General features: G+C 34.9%; 1 protein-coding gene and 1 pseudogene across 1 annotated transcript in view; one reads left to right on the forward strand and one right to left on the reverse strand.

Moving 5' to 3' along the window:
* Positions 1-12,128, forward strand: part of Antxr2 (ANTXR cell adhesion molecule 2) — a 116,833-nt gene that overhangs the window by 93,023 nt on the left and 11,682 nt on the right. The window lies entirely within an intron of this gene.
* On the reverse strand, positions 9,832-12,032 carry LOC150055548 (caspase-3 pseudogene; annotated as a pseudogene).

The following is a 12,128-nucleotide window of genomic DNA, read 5'->3' on the forward strand; positions in this document are numbered from 1 at the left end:
ATCTGGAAGTGGAGAAACAGAGACAGAGAGGGAGAGAGCAATGTGGGGGGAAAGAATGAGGAGGGAGAGGGAGAGGGAGAGGGAGAGGGAGGGAGAGATTGAGAGAAGATCATAAAGCATTTTACTCACTGTTGGCACAAGTGGAACTTAGGGAAAGAGACACACTGGTAAGCATAAAATATTTGCAGCTGCTGCCCTTGACTTCAACCCTTCCAAAGCTCTATCTACTCATTTGTTCTCTCTTATAAAAATAAAATATAATAGCTATTTATTTTTAGCCTGTGAAAATGCAAAAGAAGTGGAAAACCAAGCATTTAAATGAGGAAATACAACAGAACTCATTCACAAGATTTTCTATCTGAGAAAAATTATTGGAATACGTGTGCATTTCTTACAGGATAGTGAATATAAATAATGAGGGGTTTGGTGTAGTTGATTAGGTTTGTTAGATCACTTGAACCAAGCTTTGTTTTAATCAGTGAGAGATCTTTGTCTCTTGAATAGCTAGGACTGCAAGCATGAGCCATTGGCACCCAACAAGACCACAATATTTTAATCCATAGGTTATTGCCAAGGTAATAAAAAACTCCTGAACTAACAGCATATTCTGTAGGTGGAAGTAGACAATTCTCCAAGTAGTAAACATAGATATTGAAAGGTTTCAGCAAATTTGAACTCTATTTATTTTTATCCTATGCCTATTTTTAGCATGCTTGACTATCTGGTTTCCATATTGCTGGAAAGTTAGAAGCAATGAAATAGAATTGGGGTAGAGGGCTTCTAAAGATAGACACAGCACATTATTATGAGGTGTCGTCACAAAGAAGAGACGACACTAAGAGGAGACACATTTGAGTCAGAGAAGTTTTGCGGTATGGAATTATTTAATAATAATCAATATTTGTAATTGCAAAGCTTTGTCTTTAGCAGGAGAACATATGTAGACAACTCATTTTCGCAAGGTGAAAATGTGAATTAATTCTTGAAAAGAGTTCATTTCAAATGTAATATAGCTCCAAATGCAGTGCCTTCCTAGTGCTTCTTGTGTCCTAGAGTGCGTTCTACTTCAGGCTATAGGTAGCAGAGATAGACAGTGTTAAATATATTAAATAGGTCTTCCCCTAATATGTTTCATATGGATTTTACATTTCAAAAATTAAGTATTTTTTCTTGTAATATTTTATTATCTTCATGTAAAAAGATCTAAACAAACATTCAATACATGGAATTTTAGTAATGTTGTCATGGTTATGACTATGGGTATTGGAGGTTTAGGCTTGTAGGTTCCAATTCTGGGCCTGATACTTGCATTATATGGAAATTCTAGTGAATGATTTATCTTTTTAAATTTTTTTTATTTATTTATTTTTGCCAGTACTGGGGCTTGAACTCAGGGCCTTGGCACTGTCCTTGGGCCTTCTCAGGGCTAGAGCCCTATCACTTGAGTCAAAGCACCACTTCCGTTTTTTTTTTTTTTTTCCTGTGTATGTGGTACTGAGGAATTGAACCTGGGTCTTTGTAAATGCTACCACTAGGCCAAACTCGCAGGCCCAGAATGATTTATCTCAACAGAGCAACAATATCATTGTTTATAAATTTGACATAGAAACAATTGCCACAGAACCATTGTGGTGACTAAATAATCCCAGTGCTTATAAAGACTTAAGTATATGATAGACTAAATTTTATGGTAGTTACATAATACTGTTATGATGATGATGATGATGATGATGATGATGATGTTGATGATTGCTATTGTCAGGGAACTGGTTTTTATTCATCTGGAATACAGTTGGATGTAGTTCAAACTGAACTTTAAAAATATATTGCAATAATTTTCTGTTTTATTATTTTGTACCTATATATACATATATGCATTTTATATATACATTACACACATATATAATATATATACATGTACATATACATATATATTGTGTGTGTCTGTCTGCCTTCAGTACCTCAAGATATTCCTGTATTAGCAAAGGAGAAAAATACCAGAATATTATTCCTAGGATTTGTAGATTTGGAGCCTATCTCAGAAAAATTGGTGGTTGCAGAAATACTAGAAAAAGCACAAATATAATCTCCAAAAAATGCTTGGAATCACCACCTTTTTTCCCTGATGGCCAAGTCTGTAACCCAGGAGTGGCCATCTCCTTTGCCAGATGGTAGGCGATAGGGAGGAAGACCCCTTCCAGGCCCAGCTTATATGATTGAGGACTCAGGGCTGGTAGAGAGCCAGCAGTTCCTTTGTCTTCTACTCTCAACTACTAGAATAGTTCTTCCACTTTGAATATTTGTCAACCAGCTATTACAGACTTAAGAATTTGACTCAGTTAAATTTCCTTTTGAGATGAGTACAGAAATAATTCTAGCACATGATTTTCATTTCCATTTAAAAATATAAAAACATTAAAATATTTTTCCTACTATAGACTTGTAAAAAATACATATTGCACATTACTTTTGTGTGCCTCATTAGTTTTGTTGCATTAAAATGAATTGACTTGGGGCTGGGAGTTTGGCCTAGTGGTAGAGTGCTTGCCTAGCATGCACGAAGACCCGGGTTCGATTCCTCGGCACCACATACATAGAAAAATGCTGGAAGTGGTGCTGTGGCTCAAGTGGTAGAGCTCTGGCCTTGAGAAAAGTCCAAAGACAGTGCTCAGGCCCTGAGTTCAAGCCCCACAACTGGCCAAGAAAAATAATAAAAAAATAAAATGAATTGTCTGCACAATAAATTAGAACTTTTATTGTAAATTAATTACTGTTTTAAAATCAATCTGGGGGCTTGAACTCAGGGCCTGGGCGCTGTCCCTGAGCTCTTATGCTCAAGACTAGCACTCTACCACTTTGATCCACAGCTCTACTTCTGGTTTTCTGTTGGTTAATTGGAGATGAATCTCTTGCCTGGGCTGGCTGTGAGCCTCCATCCTCAAATCTCAGTCTCTTGAATAGCTTGGACTACAGGCATGAATTCACGCACCTGCCTCATGTTAGAAACTTTTAAAATTCATTAATTAAATTCAAATCTTTCACAATGTTCCTAAGATAAATTATTTCTGATTTGTGAAGTTTATTTAAATGTTTGTGTTTTAAATTTAAATTAAATCTCTGCAAATCATAATATTTCAGTTGCTTTTCAAATCTACTAATAACAACATTGTTACTACAGCAAAATATACAAAACAAAATCTGCCATGTTATTTTTATATGTTTATTCCAGTAGTTTTTGGGTACCATCACTATATTGCATTTCTAGAACTTTTATGATTATCACTCTCCTTAATCCCTCATTTATCCAATTACTCAGGAACAATTATGGGAGTCATTTCTATTTTTTGATGATAGTAAGTGATGTTACTATGAATGTGCATGCCAGATATTTTTGTGAGCACTTTTCAGGTCTTGGAGGTAGATGCTTACAGAGAAAGTTGGGGACCATAAGACAACACTGTATTTAATGTGTTTTCCATCAATACAGTGTCATTTCGCATCTCTTTCAGCAATGCACAGGATTCTATTTTCCAACATCTCCAACATTCATTGTTTTCTTTCTTTTGTATATTTGTATATTTTATTATCTTGAACTAGTTATACAAAAGACTTGCCATCCATCAGTGGAATTTATGGATACAGTGCATCTTAATTAACATGTCAACCCTTGCAACATTCTCACTCACCTCTCACAACCCTCCCCTTCTCTCACTTTTCTTAATTTTTAGGTTTACTGTATTGAGCTTTTGCCACTTAACAAAGAAGTTTATATATACAATGTACCTTGATCTATGTTATCACTTGAACTAACTACCCTGTGACAGAGCATTCTTGAGCATTTATCCAACAGAGCAAAAACATCAATTTCATACTAAAGCGACCAGCACCACTATGTTTACTACAGCATTATTTACCATTGCAAAGACTGGAAACTGATTTATTATTTTTTTACAATAAAATATCGTTTAAAGCTGGGCGTGGTGGTTCATGCCTGTCATCCTAGCTACTCAGGAGGCTGAGATCTGAGAAGCTGTGTTCAGTGTTAGCCTAGACACTAAAATCCATGAGCTTCTTTTGTACAGTTAACCATCAGAAAACCTGGTGCTGTGGCTCCAGGAGTAGGGTGGTAGCCTTGAGCTAAAGAAATCATTGACAATGCCCTGGCCCAGAGTCCCACCACCAAAAAAAAGATAAATAAAAGAAATAAAATAAAATAGATACTTTAACATGTAAATCTTTACAGATCTTTATAAATTCTCATTTTCCTTTTTATTTTAAAATAAAATCTCAACATGTGCTTCAATAGAGCAATCTGTACATCCCTTCTGTAAGCTAACTTAACCTTCCAGATGGGAAGTTGACATACAGTTTGTAAAATGATTGAGTTAGAACTAGTATCCTGAAGCACACTTTCTATCTCATACATAACATAATATGATACATTATTTTGTCGGCTGAGATTGCTAGAGTTTGGTACATTGAAAATTCTCATTAGTTTTGTCCCCAAATGTATATAAAAACACATGACCGTGTATGGATTATCCATTCTTAAGTAAGTTAGAAACTTTCATTCAAAATTATGTGTTGATTTACTGAGCACAAATTAATGACTCTCTTTCTTCAGAATCTCAAGAATTATGAAAGTTAGCTACAGCCATTATTTTTTACTACCAGTTTGAACATACAGTTCTCCTACAGTAAAGAGCACAGACTTGGAAACCATTGTTTTGTCAACATGATGATCCAGTAGTACCTTCCAAAGCCATTTTTAGAAAGGTAGAAATTGTCTTTTCTTATAAATGTGAATAGCAGTAGAAGAAAAACTGCCTTCGAAATTCTCCTTGTCTAGAATATTGCTGAATGGCGTTAAATTTTCTTTCTTGTCTTCAGTTGCCTAATACTTATATGTTTGAGAACAGAAACTCTATGAAAATGAAATCAAGTGGATAGATGACACTTGTTACCATGATATTATTACTGACTGCTACAATATATTCACTGTGTGATTTGTAAAGATGTTTTTAATATCATTCAACAAGAAGCCATCCTAGTCATACATGGAAAAGAATTTGATATAATTCTTGTAGATTTGAGAATGAATTTTGTAGAGTTTGAATAGTAGCATATCAGTGGTAATTGTTGATTTCATTATAGCTAAAATGCTATCATTTAAAAATCTCAGCAAGATTTGGAATTACTAAAATATACTTATATGACATTGTCTTTTCAACCAATATTTGTTCTTAGAATTTAGGTTTTGGTTTTTCTGCCTACGTTGATGCTTTGAAGGAAGTCCAGAAGATTTATTTCCAAGCATATGTTGTTATATTTTTAAAACTAGAAGTAATAGGGAAAAGACAACAGAAAATATGTGGTCTTCATTTTCAAAGACCTCAGTGCTATTGGATTTTGGGATGGAAGTGAAAGAAGGTGAACATAAAGTCAATAAAACAGACTTTTAATAGAACCATATAGGATGCTCAGCTGGTTTTCTGTCATCAAGGTGCATTGTTGTCAGATGAGGCTAAATGAACATGTTGACACAATTGTCCATATTTGGGCTTTGCCAGCACAAGAATAATTTATCCATTCAACTTTCTGCAAATTGGAAAGGTTGGTTTTGACTTTGATGGAAAATACAATGATATATATTTAGCATCATCCATCTATTACATTTAAGCCTAAAAAAAGTGCTATTGCAGTTGGATTTTCCTCAGGGATGTCATTCAACTCAAATGTTACATTGTCACCTCACATTTCCTTTCTATCTGTAATTCAAAGATGCAGGTGAAGGTGTGACAGTTTAGGAAAGCTTTTACTATGGCATACTGATGAATGTCTGGTTGAACATTTTGCTTGTTTCAGTCACCAAAAAGTTATTTTCAAGTGACAAGCTTTTAAAATTGGATTTTCATTGTCATCCTTTAAAAGTATACCAGAGATTGGATTCAAAGAGAGCGAGATGATGAGTCCTACATTGTTAGTATTTTTGTACTCCCAACTTTCTGTTCTTGATTGTTCCTAACCCTAAAGAATGACTGTGTTCTGATACTTCTGAAGAATGACTAATTTTTTTAAAAAGTAGAGTCTCACCAAAGGAAGAACAACTCTGATAATTCTTAGTAGATGAAGTACTTTCCTACTGATTGTAAAATGAGATAGAATAGTTTAAACTGCTTCATCAGGTTATATTTCATCATTTTGAAGATAATTTCAGTTCTCAGTGGCTCACTCTTGAAATTCGAACAGGTACTCAGGAGGCTGAGATCTGCGGATTATGATTTAAAGCCAGCCCAAGGAGGAAAATCTATGGGACTCTTATCTCCAATTAACCATGAAAAATCTGGAAGCACTTGGTAGAGCACTAGCCTTGAGTTTAAGTCCAAGGACCAGCACAACACACACACACACACACACACACACACACACACACACACACACTTTTAAATCCCAGTTCTAATACTTAAACATCACACTTTTTAGGAAATGTTGTAAGTTTAAAAAGCATTTGGATGACATTTGGATTTTTTAAAGGAATCTACATGAAATACAGTACACTATTTCTCTTTTCATATTTTATTTTATTAATAATCTATACAAATAGACCCATTCCTTCTGTTTTTAAAACTGGGCCTCCGGAATTACATCCATGTAGTTAGAAAGAGAAAAAGTTGTGCCATTTTTGTCCAAAGAAAAATCATATTTTGCAAATATCAATTTTCTTCACAAGGAATGAGGCATAGAAGGACATAAGTGCCCCTGAAATTGGTTAACTGGATATCAGCTAAACATTTCAGTGCTTTGTGGTACTGGGCATGGGTTTAGTCTGCTCATAAAGACCCCTTCCTATCTGGGCACGGTGGCTCACACCTGTAATCCTAACTACTCAGGAGGCTGAGATCTGAGGATCAAGGTTCAAATCCAGCCGGGCACAAAAAGACCTGAGATTCTTATCTCCAGTTAACCTCTAGAAAAGGGGAAGTGAGGCTTGGCTCAAGGGTAGGGCTGTAGCCTTGAGCTGAATTGCACAGGAGTTCAAGCTCCATAAGCCCACAAACACACACACACACACACACACACACACTCACACACAAACACACACACACACACACACACAAAAGACCCCTTCCTGCTTGTCTCCAGACGTACATTTAGACCTGAGAATATGAAGAGACCTAGAATATCTACTTATATCTATTTCCATTTCTGCCTCCACTGTCTGGCAGTGGCTTGTAGCATGAGACATATCCCACTTGCACTCATCTGCTCCCTGCTTAGTACTGACATCAAGTTCAACTCCTCTCTGATATCTCCTTGTTTCCCAGTAAAAAACACTTAATATCCTGTGGTTTGGCTACTTCCTCTTATGCCAGACATTGAGGATGCAGGACATCTAGGCCTGTGTGAATATTCATGTATCAGAAACCGACGAAATCTTTTGAATATGGAATGGTTCCTGCTATGTTTAATTACAAGTCAGTTAGAAAAAATGTAGTTTTGAACTTTTAATTTTAATTGAATGAGCCATTGCATTTTTATTTTTATAGCTTGCTCATGGGATTGAAGCTTTTACTATCCCTACAAGTAGAAGTATCATTTATATGTATTATATAATATTTGGAATAAAATCTGATATTCAAGTCCAAATTTCAAGCCCACATTGACATTAAAATAATCATTCATTCAGTCACTATTTTAAAATTCATATTGTAGGATGAGAACTGTTATAGCCATTTCTAAAATGATAATTTACAAAGAAACAAAATAGAAAATAAGAAATACTTGGCCTTGTGAAAAAAAATGATTAATGCCTAATCAACTTTACTATTATCTGCACATTTTATATTCTGCTAAGTTAATTATGTTATTTTTGGTTTAGAAAACTGCTTTTGTGCCAAGTGTCAATGGATCATGCTTGTACTCCTAGCTACTCAGAAGGCTGTGACCTGAGGATCACAGTTAAAGCCAATAGGGCTGGAAAGTCTACCTTTATGTCCAATTAAGCAGTAAAATAACAGAAGTGGTAGAACTCTCTAGCCTTGGACAAATATAGAGAGAGAAGAAATGCCCAGACCTTGAATTAAAGTCCCAGTACTGGCGCACACATGGAAAAAGAAAAACACTTTTTCTTAGAATATCAATTTTTTTCCTTTAAGTTTATATCTATAACTATAGTTCTATAACATCTATCTATCTATCTATCTATCTATCTATCTATCTATCTATCTATCTATCTATCTATCTACCTACCTACCTACCTATCTATATCATCTATTTATCTACCTACCTACGTAGGATAATTTTTACTTATAAATAGACCAGAATTAGTGTCTCACTTTGTGATTTTTTTAAATGATTTTAACCTTAAATTTATGTTTTGAAATAAAAATGTAAAATAATTTTTTATAAACATTACCACGTGGCAACACACTTTGAAATACCATTACATTCTATAAGTACTTAGAAAAATTAATAGGTCTAATAAAAATAAAACAAAACAGCCAATGAATGAAAACATGAGTTCTGTCTTAGAGTAAGAAGCTCCTGTGAAATGTCAGACAGTAAATATAAAAGAGCTCAGCCTCTCAGGGAGAAAGGAAGCCTGCAGCCAGGCCTCCTGTAGTGGGGGACCTGAGTTCTGAGTTCTGAATTTCTCCTGTGCTCTGGAGGGATCTGACTGGAAGCCTTCTCAGTCCAGGATGCTTCCATCCTTCCTGAGCAGTTAATAGTATAAACATTAGCATGCTGTCCCTTTGGATTATAAATGTTAACAGAAAAGCACAGGCTAACCAATTTTACTACAGGTATTACTGTCTTCATCATGATTCCCACCATCTTTGGAAAAGCTCCACTTCAGAAGTTTCTGAGTTGGTTACTTTATGACAGAGTGATTTATACCTTAGGATATCCTCTACACTCACCTATACACGTGTGTATGAAGAATTCAGTGGGTGATCCTTCTCTGAAGCCTCTCTGGGGCTCTGTTCCCATTAAATAAGCTAAGCCATGTCTGTTCAGGCATTTTAAAATGCAGTTCTCAGTGGATTCATTTATCATTGTTTTTCATATGTTCCACTATTTATTGTACGAATGGGATATATGAAACGTCTTTGTCATCCTAAACAATCAAGTTGGAAGTTTGTGTTTTTTTTTTTAAAGCCTGGCTGCTCTGTATAGCTCACCTGATCTGTGTAAACATGCTGGTAGATCTTATAGTTAGGTTTCTCTCTCAATATTACACACTAGCCTTAAAGGAATCAACTTGGTTTACACATATTTTCTCTCAAATAAAATATTTAGTTTCTTTTTCAGGAGTAAACATCACAAAACTATGAGCTGAGATAAAAAATCTAAAGATGCAATCGATTGCATTTCTAACCATCAGTGTGCCATCAGATTGAAAAGGAAAGTTCAAGAGTTTGATCCCATGATCCCATACTACTGGAATCCATGATTCCTCATCCCCACATCTAGAAGCGGGGACTGCCTGGTCATAATGTAGTGAGTGAAGATTATTAAATTCATGACTGCTGTGTTTAACTTCCTCATAATTATTTGACAATTCATAGGACAGGATGCTCAACTCTTGCTAATTATGAAAGATAGAAGTGTATAATCATTGCCTTTCATAATAATGTGGTACTGTGGCTTATATTTATTTGTTCCTATTCACATGCAGTTTCAACTACGTGTGACTGAGTTTGAAGTACTGAGACCACAGCTCTGGGAAGTTGAGTACCACATCAGATTTAAATGAGAGGGAAGGAAAGTATTATCTACTGTTTTCTCCTTAGGCTTAGAAACTAAAAGGAAAAAAGAATCAACATTTCTTTAGTGACAAAAATACAGGATTTTTTTTTTTGTGAGCATCGGCACAATACATGGAATCTGTTTCTTCACATAAATGGTGGAATCTAGGGAAAAAGACTCAAATTCTGTTCCTACCTTCTGGTTATCCCATGTTAGAATGTGCATCCATTCAAGCTTGTTCACATAAACTTTCAGCATAGCAGGGTCTGGATGAACCAGGATCTGTCCTTTGGATTACTCCAGGAAGGAAGCCAGGGGCTGTGGAATATGCATACAGGAAGTCAGCCTCTACTGGTATTTTCTGGCATGCCATGTCATCATTTTTACCATATCTCTCTCAATGCCACAGTCTAATTCTGTATCCCAGAAGGCAAAAGTGACGAGCTTAGGTTTTCCAGTTCGATTTCTGCAATAACCTCCTGAGAAGAAACTGAATTTTTTTCAGGTCAACAGGTCCAAGGCTTATAAGTTCCAAAACTTATTCCTTCCTCACTATGGCTCAGAAGTGTACAAATATTCTCTGTAGACCAGCAAGTAAATATTTTTGTACATACATAAAACTTAGTACCCTTTAGTTTTTAATAAATTTGTATTTTCAAATATAATCACATTAGCTACTCATGGATATATCTTTGTGCTTTTATATGTAAAGATATTTAAGTTTTAAGTGTTTATGATGTTCACTGTGTTGAAATTGGTTGAATCTCTAGAGATGGTATCATGTTTTCATCACTTAGCCTTCTATAGCATATAAATATTAGTCTAAAATAACTATTCAAAATTAAATTTTGACTTTGGAGATTCATAGTAACTAATTTTAGGTTTTAGAAGGATTTTCATTAAAATTATTTCCTTATCAGTTTTTGGAAATTAATTCATAATAGATCTTAAAAGTGACTTTTTAAACTGTGCATTTCTATAAGATTTTAATATTGCCATGAAGTATCAATTTGAAGAGTTTAAGGAGATTTTAGCAATTTGTTTTTCTTTAGAAGGTTCATTAATCATTATCAGTCTCAAAATAGCTAGGAATTTAGTTATAACAACTAAATAGTCGTGGCTAATTTTTATATATTGTTTTATTTTTTATTGTGATTAATAGAAGGATTACATTATATTCACCAGATAGAAGGTGCATGACTTCACAAACATTGATACCCTTTCTTATGACATGGTCCCCATTTCCCTCCCATCCTCCCCCCGCTTATTTTGATTTCCCCCTTCCCTATCCAATTTCAAATTACCAATTAAGCACATATAAAATATATCAGATAACAAGGTGAAATATTGTAACAATATGAGATAACCAAAGGATGGCAAAAGAGATGATAGATAACATAGCAAGTGGTGGCTAAATAAACACATAATTAAAATCTGTATAAACTGACTATAGGCTAAATCATCAACTTATTTACATTTTTGACAACCTATTTGGTTTAAGGTTCCCAAAACGAGAATTTTATTCTTAGACATGGAACTAGGGCGATATGCATAACAAACTTCTTTTCCTAGTCCTAGTGCTTAAACTCACTGCCTGTCCCTCAGCCTCTTTTGTGCTCAAGTTAGTGCTGTATTACTTGAGCCAGAGCACCATTCTTGACCTTTTCTGAGTAGTTTATTGGACATAAAAGTTTCACAGAGGTTCAGCCTGATTAGATTGGTAACCTTGAGCTGAAGAGCTGAAGAGCTCAGGGACAGTGCCCAGGTCCAGAGGTCAAGCTTCATGACAAAACAAATAAACAAACACCTGTCACATGTCCAGGTTGGCAGTGGCACATGATCCATGATTCTCAGATGTCAGTCTCCTGAGTAGATATGAGCACCGGCACCTGGCTTTTACAAAAGTTTTAAAATGCTAATGATGTATTGTTATACATCCAAGATTTCTCTTTAACTATACTCAGGTCAGTTTCATAAAGCAAATGCACTATCACAATATATGAATTTTCTAGGAGAAAATACAGACGCAAGCATATAAAGCATGCTTTGTGATTTCAATAACAAGTTAAAATTTGAAGTCTAGAGATATTCCAGCAAAAGTTAGTAATTTCATGCCAGCATTGTTCCACATTGAGTAAATTAATTTATTCTATTTTCATATTAAATATTTCAGCTTTTATTTTCTGAAAATGTCCTAACTTTGCTTATGTTTGTGTAAGGTATTTTCTCTGGATATGGAAATCTTAGTTGAGACTTTAAAATTTACCCTTAAAATGTTCCATTGTCCAGTATTTGCATTGTTTCTGATGAATGGTCAGCCATTATACTTATTGCCATTTCTGTGTGTGCTTTTATGATATTGTTTGATCTTTCCAAAG

The sequence above is a fragment of the Megascapheus bottae genome, chromosome 13 (assembly GCF_031878675.1).
Source record: "Megascapheus bottae isolate mThoBot1 chromosome 13, mThoBot2.hap1, whole genome shotgun sequence".
Classification (NCBI taxonomy): Eukaryota; Metazoa; Chordata; class Mammalia; order Rodentia; family Geomyidae; genus Megascapheus; species Megascapheus bottae.